Source organism: Crocodylus porosus, unplaced genomic scaffold (genome assembly GCF_001723895.1).
Source record: "Crocodylus porosus isolate Cpor-Errol unplaced genomic scaffold, CroPor_comp1, whole genome shotgun sequence".
NCBI classification, from domain to species: Eukaryota; Metazoa; Chordata; order Crocodylia; family Crocodylidae; genus Crocodylus; species Crocodylus porosus.
Genome location: NW_017728950.1, coordinates 16,892,139 through 16,903,981, shown reverse-complemented (window position 1 = coordinate 16,903,981; position 11,843 = coordinate 16,892,139).

Genomic DNA, 11,843 nt, shown 5'->3' with positions numbered 1-11,843 from the left:
CTGCGCCCGAGCCAGTCCGGCCGGGCCGGCGGGCGGCCTCCAGCCCTGCCCCAGCTGCTCCCCGCGGCCGGGGAGTCACACATGAATCCAGGTGAAAGGCGGGCCGCCGGCCCTGGAGGCGGAGGGAGGCTCCTTCAGGGGGCCAGGGGAGACCTCTGTGTAGGTTGCTCCCCCGAGGGGATGCACCTTGCAGCACTGGGGCAGAGCCGCTCCCCACTTGTTGGTACCGCCTGACCCCAGGGACTGGCGTGGGCGACCTGGCAAGTAGCTGGCCCCAGCCTGGGGAACCTCTCCGGGCACCCGGGAGGCACAGGGGCTGCCTGTCCACCTCCTTCAACTCTAGGCAGCCGCAGGCTAGGAGGAAATAAGGCCGTGCACCTTTGGCAGCAGTCTGGCTCAGCAAAGCGAGGGGTCTTGACACCCCCAGTAGACAGAGTCGGCCTAGAGCAGCGGGTCTGCCCTGGGATTAGTGCCCCTGCTCTGGGTCCCATGTGCAGCATGCAGGGCTCCAGCCTGGGCCACAGCTTGGGGGGTGGGGGGGTATTCTGCCTCCACCTCCTGCCCACAGGCCCTGCCCTCATACCCTCCAAACAGCAAGGTTGTGCCAAGGGCAGACTGGGAATTTCCTGAAGGTGGGTGTGGTACATTGCCCTTTGGACTATAGGGAAATGGGAGCAAGGGACAGCGGGAGCTCCCAGGCCAGCAGGGCACACCAAGGAGCCAAGCAGGGAACAGAAGCAGCAATTGGGGAATCCACCCCCTGCTGCAGCTACTACTGTCCCTGGCTGATCAGGGAGGGGGAGCCCCAGAGCTGCTCCTGCCCAGGGCTTCAGGGAGCAGCAGTGTAGAAGTTAGGCTCTGCGGGGACAGTTGCAAGGGCAGCCCACAGGCTTCTCCTTCAACCACTGCTCACTAGGTATTCATCCCCCAGCGGCCAAGAGCAGACACTGGAAGAAGGACCCTGCATGCACTCCTATTGCTTTCTCCCAGCAAGCTTGCTCCCTGCAGAGTCCATTTCACAAGCAGCCTAGGGCTAGAGCTAAGTAGGAGCAACTCTGTCTCTGCATCCAGGTCAGCCAAGGGCAATGGCACTGGCAGTGGCAGCAGAATTAATCCCCACTGCTGCACACACCCTGTCCCCAATCCTCCCCTTCCTTGATTGGAGGGAGGCAATAATACCCTCTCATCATCTACCTCCAGGGTGACCCTTGCAGTGCCTAGACTTACTCCCAAAGTCTCATGGACTTCACTGCATGAGCAGTAAAAGCAAATTATTCCAGACTTATCTAATTAGATTTTCTTTTATATATTTTACTAAGATTATGCAACACATTAATTCCTTTATTTGTGCGTGCGCTTTTTTATTACAGCTTTTCCTTTATTTTCATTCATTCAAAAGGAGTTTTAAAATTAATATGTAGCTTTTGAAAAATGCTGTGTATCCTGAGGGATCAGCCCCCAGGGAGGTGCCTGTCACATGAGTGTGAGAAATGTTTCCATAGAATGAGTGCTCTTTTAAAGCAGTTTTTATAGAAAAAAAAACCCTTCCCCCACTCCAAAAAACTGAGACATTTATAAATATATATGTTTTCTATAAGCAAGAGTAATTGGGGATAAAATTCATAGAATCATAGCAAGTTAGGATAAATCAAAGACATTAACAATATTGTACAAACTGTTCAAAAGTACAAGTTTTATACTGAAATAAGGAAGAACTTCAATTTTTATTAATGTGCTTTTTTTTTCAAAATGCACATTCATTTTAAAACTCTTTTTGAATGAATGAAATTAAATAATTTGTATATAAAAAAAATCCAAGAAAATATGCATGGAATTCTTTGCCCTTTGAAATCACTTAAATCCTCTACAAATTAAAATGAGCCTGGAATCAAAACACTTTTTAAAATTTAGGGAGTAGGGACAAAAGTCATTCTTAGTTGGCAACATCTTGGTTTCATAAACTCCAGCCCTAGCACTGAGTCATGTCACAAACAGTTTTGTCTGGGTTTCTGTAAATAACACAAGGTGGGTGAAAAAGGAATGAAGAAGAAAATTGTGCTGCTGCAGAAACCTGATGCTGTTTACAGACTCTCTTGAGGGCACTTTCTGTGGCCTTCCTAAGGGCAAGTGCTTAGCTGGGTCTCACACCAGGACTAACCTTTTGTCTTTTGACCTTTGATGCATGAAATTAGGTGGCTAAAGAAAATGTGAAGAAAAGGATAAAAACACATGGAAAAACTGACATACTTTACAATGCTCATTATATATCAGATCACAGCCAAATACTGGGAACATCTAGAATTATTTGCTCATGATAAAAACCTTTCCCCCTCGCCCCCACCCCTCAGCTACATGCCTATTTTCATATATATTTTGGGGAGGAATTAACCTCCCTTTTTACTAATGGGACAGGCAGAGACATTGCACCGGCAACATCTCAACATCACTCTCAGTGCCCTTGTGTTTTACTGATTTTTCCGAGAAACACAAAAAATACCAGATCTGTGGGACCGTCAGATATAAAAATCCCCCCCAGTAGAGTTAGTTACTGAAGGCATAAAGAGCAGAGCTACTCCTGTCTCATATGTTTTTCTGGAATAACAGTGTTTATTTCTCCTTCCCTTTCTCCTTTCATTTTAATTTCAGAATATGGAAGATCTGGTGGCGATTGTAACCCAATATGTTCTTAGAGATAAAGTTAAGACCAGAGATGGTTATGCTAATTAAACTAAAGTCATTTAAAAGGTATTAGCTGGGCCCTCCAAAAGTTGAGAGCTATTTGATAGTATTCTGTAATATTTTTAATGATCTTTACAGAATAGCCCTTAAGGGTCCTTCAGAAAAGGAGGTTTAAAGATATTAGCATGTAATGGGTGTGTCCAACCATCAATAGCACATGCTCAGTGGACCTTGGTGAGGGGCCAGAGCCATCACCTCCCATGTTTTAATACAGATTTAATATTCAGAAAGGAAAGTAAACTGGCAGTGCACACAACTCACCAACTTTTCATTTTCAGTTTCTGACAGGCAGCATAGCATGACAGCTCTCAACATTGAGCACATTCAACATAATAAATGGCGAAAACAAACAGTGCCTCTTTGATGAACTGGGGAGCATTTGTTTTACCAGTTTCAGGGGTTTGTTATATTGGCTTCCCTTTCCTGCCACTGACAACTGGCTATGAAATGTTCACTTTAAGTGAAATGTGGCAAGCATCCACAGACTTGTATAATGAACACAGTCAAAACAGGGCACAAGATTTATCATCCATGCTATTTCAAGGAATGACAAATTTTGTCAGTGATTGAGGCCAACAGAACCAAGTGCAGTCTTAGAATGGCAACCCTTGGTGTCATTGTTTCTCTTTCAACTCCACTTTTTCTTTCTTTAGGAGGTTAGGGAGTAGGAATTGTTTTATTTATTTTCATGAAGCATTTTAGTCAGGCTTTATGAAATGTTGAGCCCAATCCTACTGAACTCAAAAGCAAAAGCTTTTCATCAGAACTGGGACCCAGTTAAACTATCCAGACCTTCCCTTCGACCATAACTTGAAAACATTATTTACTTTTTAATTAAAAAATATCAAGTTGCATGTTAAAGTAATTTCTGGCTGGTGACATGCTGCTGGGCACAGGAAAAAACAAGCAGGCATCTGAGGGAGTGCAAGGCAGCTGGTGGCATGTACCCCTTCCTGCAGAGAGAAAGCGCATCTATTATTTTGAGACTGACACTGTGGAGGGGTCAACTAGATCCCAATCCCAAGGGATCTCAGTATAATTCCCAGGCATCTTATATGCACACACATGTAAGTGGCTGCTTGTGCCAAGAAACAGTCCCTGAAATGATCCTCTCCATGCAAATTGGATGGAATAAAATGATCAAAGGAGTCATGTGTAGGGCTGTTTTCTGGTGAATGATGGGGACTTTCGGGCAACTTCTTCAGAAGTATATGCATACATCTGCCTGGAGTTGGGGGAGAGGAGAGTATATACAACACTCCTCAGGTTACCTAGGATTTGGTTCTTTGATTTCAATGACATGGTGTATATATGTGGTCAGTGGTGCTCATCAGTATGAGAAATTTCAAACTGTTAGAACAAAACTGATGCAGCCTCTTCATTTGTTTGCTAAAACAACAGTAGTACTGGCCCAATATGCCAAGAGCTGCACAGACAATCCACAGGGCTTGTTATCAAAATGGGCAAAACAGACAAAAGAAGGGTTATTATTCCTATTGTACCTATAGGGATCTGAGTCACAGTGAGATGAAATGACTTGTGCAAGTCCACACAGAGAACCTCTGGTAGAATTTGGAGTTAAACGCATGTTTCCAAGACCCACCAAAACCTTCTTCCTTTCCAAAGCCTATCATTTAACAGCACAAGTTGTGCAACAGCCATGCATACTGACAAAGTAAGTATTGTAACTCCACTTAGTAGGAGGGGAGAAAGAATGTTTTGAGATGCTAATATTGTTTCTGCAATTTTGCTTCAAAAGATACCTTTTGGTTTGGTTTGGTTTGGTCTGGTTTGCTTTAACCACCTGCTTCTCTGTTCTGAGTGCATTTTTTTCTTGAGACATTTTGAAATGAGTAAAATGTCCTTGTCAGGAATTGTGCTGAAAGGTAAGGAAAACCACAAATGAGATTTTTCTGATGAGAATTTTTACAGGAAAGAGATCAAATGCACGTAAACAATACTTGTTTCTTCAGTCTCTAAGGTCAATGTTGCAGCAAGAAGAAGCTGAGAAGGAAAAATTTAAAAGGAAAAATGTAACCCAAATACATCCTGTATTATAACTTTTGTGCTTGCTACTGTTAAAATACTAAAAAAGGTCAAATTGATTCCTTTGCTTTGAGAATTGCTAGGATAAAAAGTAAAGTGGAAGATATGAATTTAAATCAATGAATAGTCTGCAGCAGATAGTTGCCGGCAAAGTGGAAAATACCATTGCCGTAAATAGTGCTTTGATTAAGGTGACCTCTTCCACTGATACAGAAGTGGAAACTCCAGAAAATGCATCTGTGAAGAAGGAATATAAGAAACCTAAGGTTTCCTTAAGGTACAAAGGAGGGATATTTAGAATATTATTTGTTTTTTTCCCCAGAAGATATTGCAGGTAGGGTTGGCAAGTCAGACAGATCAATATTGTCAAATGACTGGTCAGTTGTCTACATATTTTTTGACCAGTCAAAAATTATAGCAGTTATACAAAAAACCCCACAGTTTTGTAGTGTTCTTGACAGAAATATGATTTTTTTATTGCTCTTTGATATATTTCTTAATGGAAAATGTGTGCATATTTGGACCTATTGGCAATTTTTTATATTTTTGACCAATTACAATTTTTTGACCAATATTTGACTGGTCAATTGACCAAACTTTATTTGACTGGTCAAACACCTAACCCTAATTCCAGGTCAGGCGTATGATTTTTCTCTCAATTGAAAAAGTCTTACAGGTCCCAACCTCTTAATGCATATCCACCCTTTGAACCTGTTTCTACCTAGGACCTCTGTATTTTATGCCTTTTGGATACAAGTGATCATAATAGGTATTTTTCCCCTTGTTAACCTCCTGATTGCTAGGCAGATTCATTCTTTCACTGATACACTGCCACTTGAGTAAATATATACTGATGGAAATTTTCCTTATAGAGCAATTTTTGATTTTAGCCTTCTTGGCTGCCGAGAAGTCAAGTTTTTTCTCTATATACATCCTCTAGGTACAGCACAGCGCAGCACATATTTTAAATAGATGCTTAATCAGCACCAGTGCTAAATGTTCTGTAGATGAGTGAAAGGTCTTCTTTCCACAGCCCGATTAAAGAATCATTCCTATCTGTACAAGAAGAGTTGGATTAGATGGATCTAGTTATTTTATTTATGTCTCTAATGTACATTTTAAAGTCATACTCAACATACCAATCTAAGGGTAGGGATGCAGTTCATTCAAACAGAAATCAGTGAACTTATATCAATGGAAAAATGTATATACTTGATCCCAACAGTAAGTTATTCAGACCAGTGAGTATTTTTCATTCAGGTAAAAAATCTGAACCAACAGGTAAACTTGGACAGTCTTTAGAACTAAGTTTTTGTCATAAGCCTGGTAAAGGAAGTACATTCCAGGATCTTGGGTCTTTCACCCAAGGGGGCAGAGCTTCCAATGTTGTCAGCAGGGGATATGACTATTTCCACCAGCTGAATACCTGCCGCCAAATGCCCTGCCACAAGCCCCCTGGCATTCAACTGAGAATGTCATGCAGATCATATAAGTTGTTCAATTATTCATCACACAATGCATAAAGAGAGGGTGGTTGCCTCGCCAGGGAAGATCAGTGTCAGCATCTCAAATTGCATCAGAAGTCCTGAAGAATCTAGGGAACACAATCCTGAGAGCAGTAATAAAATATATTTACTTGTTATCAACCACTCCAGCAAGCATGATGACAACTAAACTCTGCACCAGCTGTTGTTTCTAGGTGCTATTCAGCAGGAAAGCCCACTGACAGTCTCATCAAGAGCTAGCAAAGGTACACATCAGTTCGTCCAGTTCCACTAAAGGGGTGCATTTATAACCACTACTGATGAAAATGTCACTTCAGGCTACTGGAACAGTCAGGTGGCATTCAAGAACCTAGAGGAGTCTTAGATTGTGGATCTCATTGAGAGAGAGACCTTCAGGCCCCCTCCAGGTACCATTCTTTTACATTGTATATTTTCAAAGCCAGGCTCCTCCACTCCTCCACACAATGGGGAACTGGTGTTCCTTACCATTACCCAAAACACTACTTTATGTCTGGGCATGTAATTCATCCCACAGAAATATACAAGGTCAATACCTGTTTAAAACACACACAGAAGCGTTTGCATTTTTTGAGACTTTAATTGTGAGGTTTTAAAAGAACCTTCAACAGAAGCTATGTGAGAGTGATCTGCCACAAACAGCGTGACTAAGAGCTCATGGGAACTAGAGGTGGGGATAGGCTTGCAAAGGAGAACATCTACAAGAGATAGAACTGCTCTGACTTTTCTGTGTTGTATTTTTATGTCACTCCATCAAAACCATCTGAGCTGGCATCATGGACTTCAAAGGAGACCTTGACACCTGACCAGTTTTGGTTTGCACAACCAATCAGCCTAGAGCCAGCTACCAGGAGTTGTCACCATTGGAGGTGATGGATGCTACTAATCTACATACCCAGCCATGATGTGGGTGACAATAAAATATCTTTAAATATTTATTTTTGATGATACGGTATATTAGTTGGGATAGTCACTTCCAATATTGGTAGAAGAAAGTTTAGATCGTGGGTTAGAAGTAAGCAGAACTGATAACAGTTTGCTAAACAGTGCATGCAAAACTAATTCTTATTGATTAACGTACACACAATTATAGATCCATGTGTGTTTTCAGTGCTCTGCTCTCTTCAAAGCGTGGTTCTCACCAGATCTTTACTGGGTTCCCTTCTGACTTTTTGGGTGGTTTCCTTTTACTTCATTCTGTAATTTTGCAGGGAGGAGGGGTGGGGTGCAGAGCAGAATTATAAAGAGTCCTGCTCTTTATCATCAAACTGTGAATTGTAGTTAACTGAAGATTTTAAGAACAATACAGGGAAACAATACTTACAGAAATCTATTTCATTAATTCCAGATACCGCTTAGCTCCAATTATACAGCTGTATGAAAATTACTAACTGTGAAATATAAAAAGGTTGTTCTGTAATTGAAACCTTTTTTGTTTTTAGTTAAATTTTGAAATCAATAAGAAGAAAATTAAAAAAGAGCAATTTGATAACACTTACCCTGTTTGCTCAATATATGGCCATAATCACTGTGAAAAGCCATTTACTTTTGTGACATGTTCTCCTGTGAGGAAAGCTGAAGAATTTCCCTGCTTGCTTTTTAATAAACTGCTATGAGACCTGTCTTGTTAAATACAAGAACAAGCAGGCAGGCAAAACATCCCAGCGAGAGCGTGTGAGTCCATCACTCAGGGACAAACTATTCCAGGTGACACCCTTTGCTGCAAAGGGAGCTGTTAGGTCTTGTGAGCGGGGGCACTCTCTACTGCATCGTCCTACTAAAAGGTTCCCTTTATCATCTCCAAGGAAAAAGTGGACTCTGGTGGCTTGCTGCCATCTTCCCAGTGAGCTGTTCTTAGGGGCAGTCTGGGGATAGTTTGGTCCTGACACAATAAGAACAGGCTTAATGTTGTTTAACTTACAATGGCTGACAGTTGCACAGGGTCATTCTGCTGCTTGAGGATCATGGAAGGATATTCCAACCATGACCTGGCATGTCCATAAAATGCCTCCTAAAATCAGGAGGACTGGGAGAGAGTGGTATCATTTAGGGAGTCCTCCACAGTTTTTCTCTTAGCAACTCAAAATAGCTGGAAAGGTAGAAGCCAATGAGACTGGCACACTGAGGGATAACTGAATGCTAATCAGCAAATACTTGGGGGGCAGGAGCCTTGGTGGTTTGTTCAGTCTGTAAGGTGCCACCCATACTTTTGGGCAGGGTGCCAACAATTGAGACATAACACATCACAACCAGAGCAATCCTCCCTCTCGTTCAAAAGCAGTGGCCATGGGCAAAGGAAATCTGTCCTCCTGTTAGAGAGAATACAATGGCTGGGGACAGACAGACAAATAGTTGTGTACTCTCATGGGCTGTGCAGACCATTGCACAGCTGTGATAGGACTGATCACCACTGCAGAGAGCAGCTGCATAGGGTGCTGGTCTCAGCAGGGTTTGGGGGCATTGACAGTGGCAGGCAGGTCTCCCTAGTGGCTCCTGCTTCCTGCCTAACCACCCCACACACACACACACACACACACACACACACACAGATGTCCCCTGCTGGCCAGGAGGCAGGTGCTGGAAGGGGGGACTCACTTGCCACTGTCACTGTCCCCTGTTGAGCTCAGCACCTCACACAGCTGCTCCCTGAAGCCTGCAGCTGGAACAGGATAAAAGCAGCTCTAGGGCTCACTCTATCCCCAGGACAACAGCAATACTGCTATACCTGGGGACAACAGCAGTGGAGACCAGGTCTCCCCATTCCTGGACACATTCCCTGCCTGACCTCTGGTGTTCCCCACTGACCAGGGGCTCCAGCTGCAGAAAGAGGCTGCACAGGGTGCCAGGCTTAGGTGGGGATAGTGGCAGCAGCAAGCAGCCCCACTTTCTGTATCCGCTCCCTGTCCCTCTCCTCCCCACAAGGTTTTCACTACTGGCCTGGGGTCTCTAGCTGTGGGAAGTGGCTGGGTGAGCTACTGAGTTAAGCAGGGGACAGCAATGGTGGACAGCTTCACTTTCTGCACCTGCTCTCTTGCCGGCACCTGACACCTTGGAGGTGAGAGCATTCAGTGTTCACACAATGGAAGGGTGAGTCGGGGGTACAGCTCCACCATGCCTTATTGCATCCACCAAGTGAGTGTGTGTGTGTGGGTGGGTGTGATTTTGATCTTAGTACTTCATTCGAGAAGCACTTTTAATTAGACTGAATTTTCAGTTGGATACACAGGACTACTTTTTTAAGCTTAGCTGTACGATGTTTTGCTTCCAAGGATAACCACTTTCCAGACAATGCTGCTCAGTGCAGAATGGGACATGGATTCAGCTCTAGGTATCTTGGAAAACCACCTCCTGAAAGATATGTTGATTCTTTGCAGGAATAGCAGTCTCTTGTAGCACTCTGCTTGTTCTATTTTTAAGGTCACAAGGGACTATTATGATCATGTACCCTGAGTTCCAGCAAAATGCAGGCCAAAGAAAGACATACAGCAAGTCCTCCATGAAGTGCTATTTTTCCTAGATCTTTCAGACAATAAATTTCTCTATAAACGTAGGCTATCACCAGGGACCTGAGCCCTGGACCTTTGATTTCATAAAGATGTCTATGCCCTGGACCAAACTGTTCCTGTTCCCACCTGTGAATGAATAAAACTGGTTTTTTGCTGCACATCACAATCTGATGCAACATACCACATAGAATCGCTTCTCTGTAGTATCATTTGGGTACGAGCATTCACTTTGTGCTCTTGTTTCTCACTCTCTTGCCTTGAGAGGAAAATCAAAAGCATTCCCTATGACACTGAAACAAACCTGATGTCTATTAATGCAAGAAAACTGTGTTCTTCAGGGAGTCGCATTCAGTTCTTGGTGGAGCTCTGGGGCCCGCAATGAATGACAGTGGGGGATCTTTGCTGCACTCCACAAAGAAAGGCGAGGCTTCCATCTAAACAAAGAAGGCTTGTTCCTATAAGGTGCTATCACTGACTTCAGTAGGTGCTAAATCTAATGAAAGGACCCCAGATTCATTTACTTAGTTTGTTATTAATCTCTTGATTTTTAATGTACACTCTTGACTTTGGAGGGCCTAAGACACTGATACTGAATGCTTGGAGGTGGCAATACTGCTTTATATGAATAACTCTTTCAGGAACAATTCCATTGCAACTGATGGGATGACTTGCATACATTGAGACTGTGTAAGAGGCTCAGGCAGGGTCTCCAATAGAGTCATTCTCCTTGCAAATACTGAAAATATCCCATTCTATACTGACAAAGTAGTAAATAAAAAAAACATATTTAAAACATAATAAATCATTTTTTAGTCATTTAAGGTTATCGCCATAATGTTTAAGTGCCCTGGTCATGGACCAGGACCTCAGTTGTCCAGCACTGCCCAGCCATGCATGGATGCTGTGTGCCCTGAGTTTACTACTATTATTTTAACAACAGTAACATTTAGATTCTTTTCTTAATCAAAACATACACATCTCCAGGAAGGCAGTTTGTAGCTAATATATGAGGTTTCAGCATTCTAGGTTTTTCTTTTGTTTAAATGAGCCTGCTACCTGGCATTGGCTGGTTGCATTAGCATAATATATCCATCATCATGCTCAGGAAAAAAATAACACAGCAGCAGCAGCAGCAACAATTTCATTTCCCCAGCCAGAATACCGGCATTTTAAAATATAAAGGACTAATGCACAAAATACAGCTTTTAATCCAACCTTCAGAACATGACTTTGACATGTTTAAAAAGACATAGAAAAAGGGCTTTTCTATTTGTTGTGTTTGTTATCTGAATATTGCAAGTGATCTTAAAACATAGCCATACATGTATATCAGATATCATTTGAAGTAATGAGTGTATTTTTCTAATCTTTCCAACGCCAACCTAACAACCCATTTCCAATATCATGCATAATAATTAATTTGTTTTCCATATAGTAATAAGATTAACAACTTTGCATTTACACAGGGTACTGAGTCATGTTCAAATAAAATAAGTTCTAATGAGAAAAATTGGATGTGGCAGCAAATCAATGTTCCACTAAGCAATCCAGGTTTATGTGTGTTTGTCTATCTTTTCTGCATGTATTTTTGTCAAGATTCCACTGTAAACAAGATAATTTCTTTCATGTTGGGTTAGCCTGGGTAAATATGTTTAATGAACAACAAATGCATTGTAAACATTTAAATAAATCTAAGTGCCTTACAGAACAGCTGTGAATCTATACGATGCTTTAAAAGATACAGTATAGTAAATATGAGGACTGCATTTAATCAGTGAGCTATGCAGTGTAAGGCTATATGGGATACTTGTGTTAGAATGATTCTAACAAAGCTTACTTTAAATTTAAAAGGACCATACACAATATGTTTACTTTGCAAACGCCTTTTTCGGGCTATCAGTACTTCTAGAATCCTCTGGATTTCTCAAGAAAGAATCAAAATATTGGAATGGACTTATGAATTATATTAACTAGAAAGCTGAAGGTTGGGAGAATTTCTGGTTCTTTCTAACAAGCAATAGATATTCAC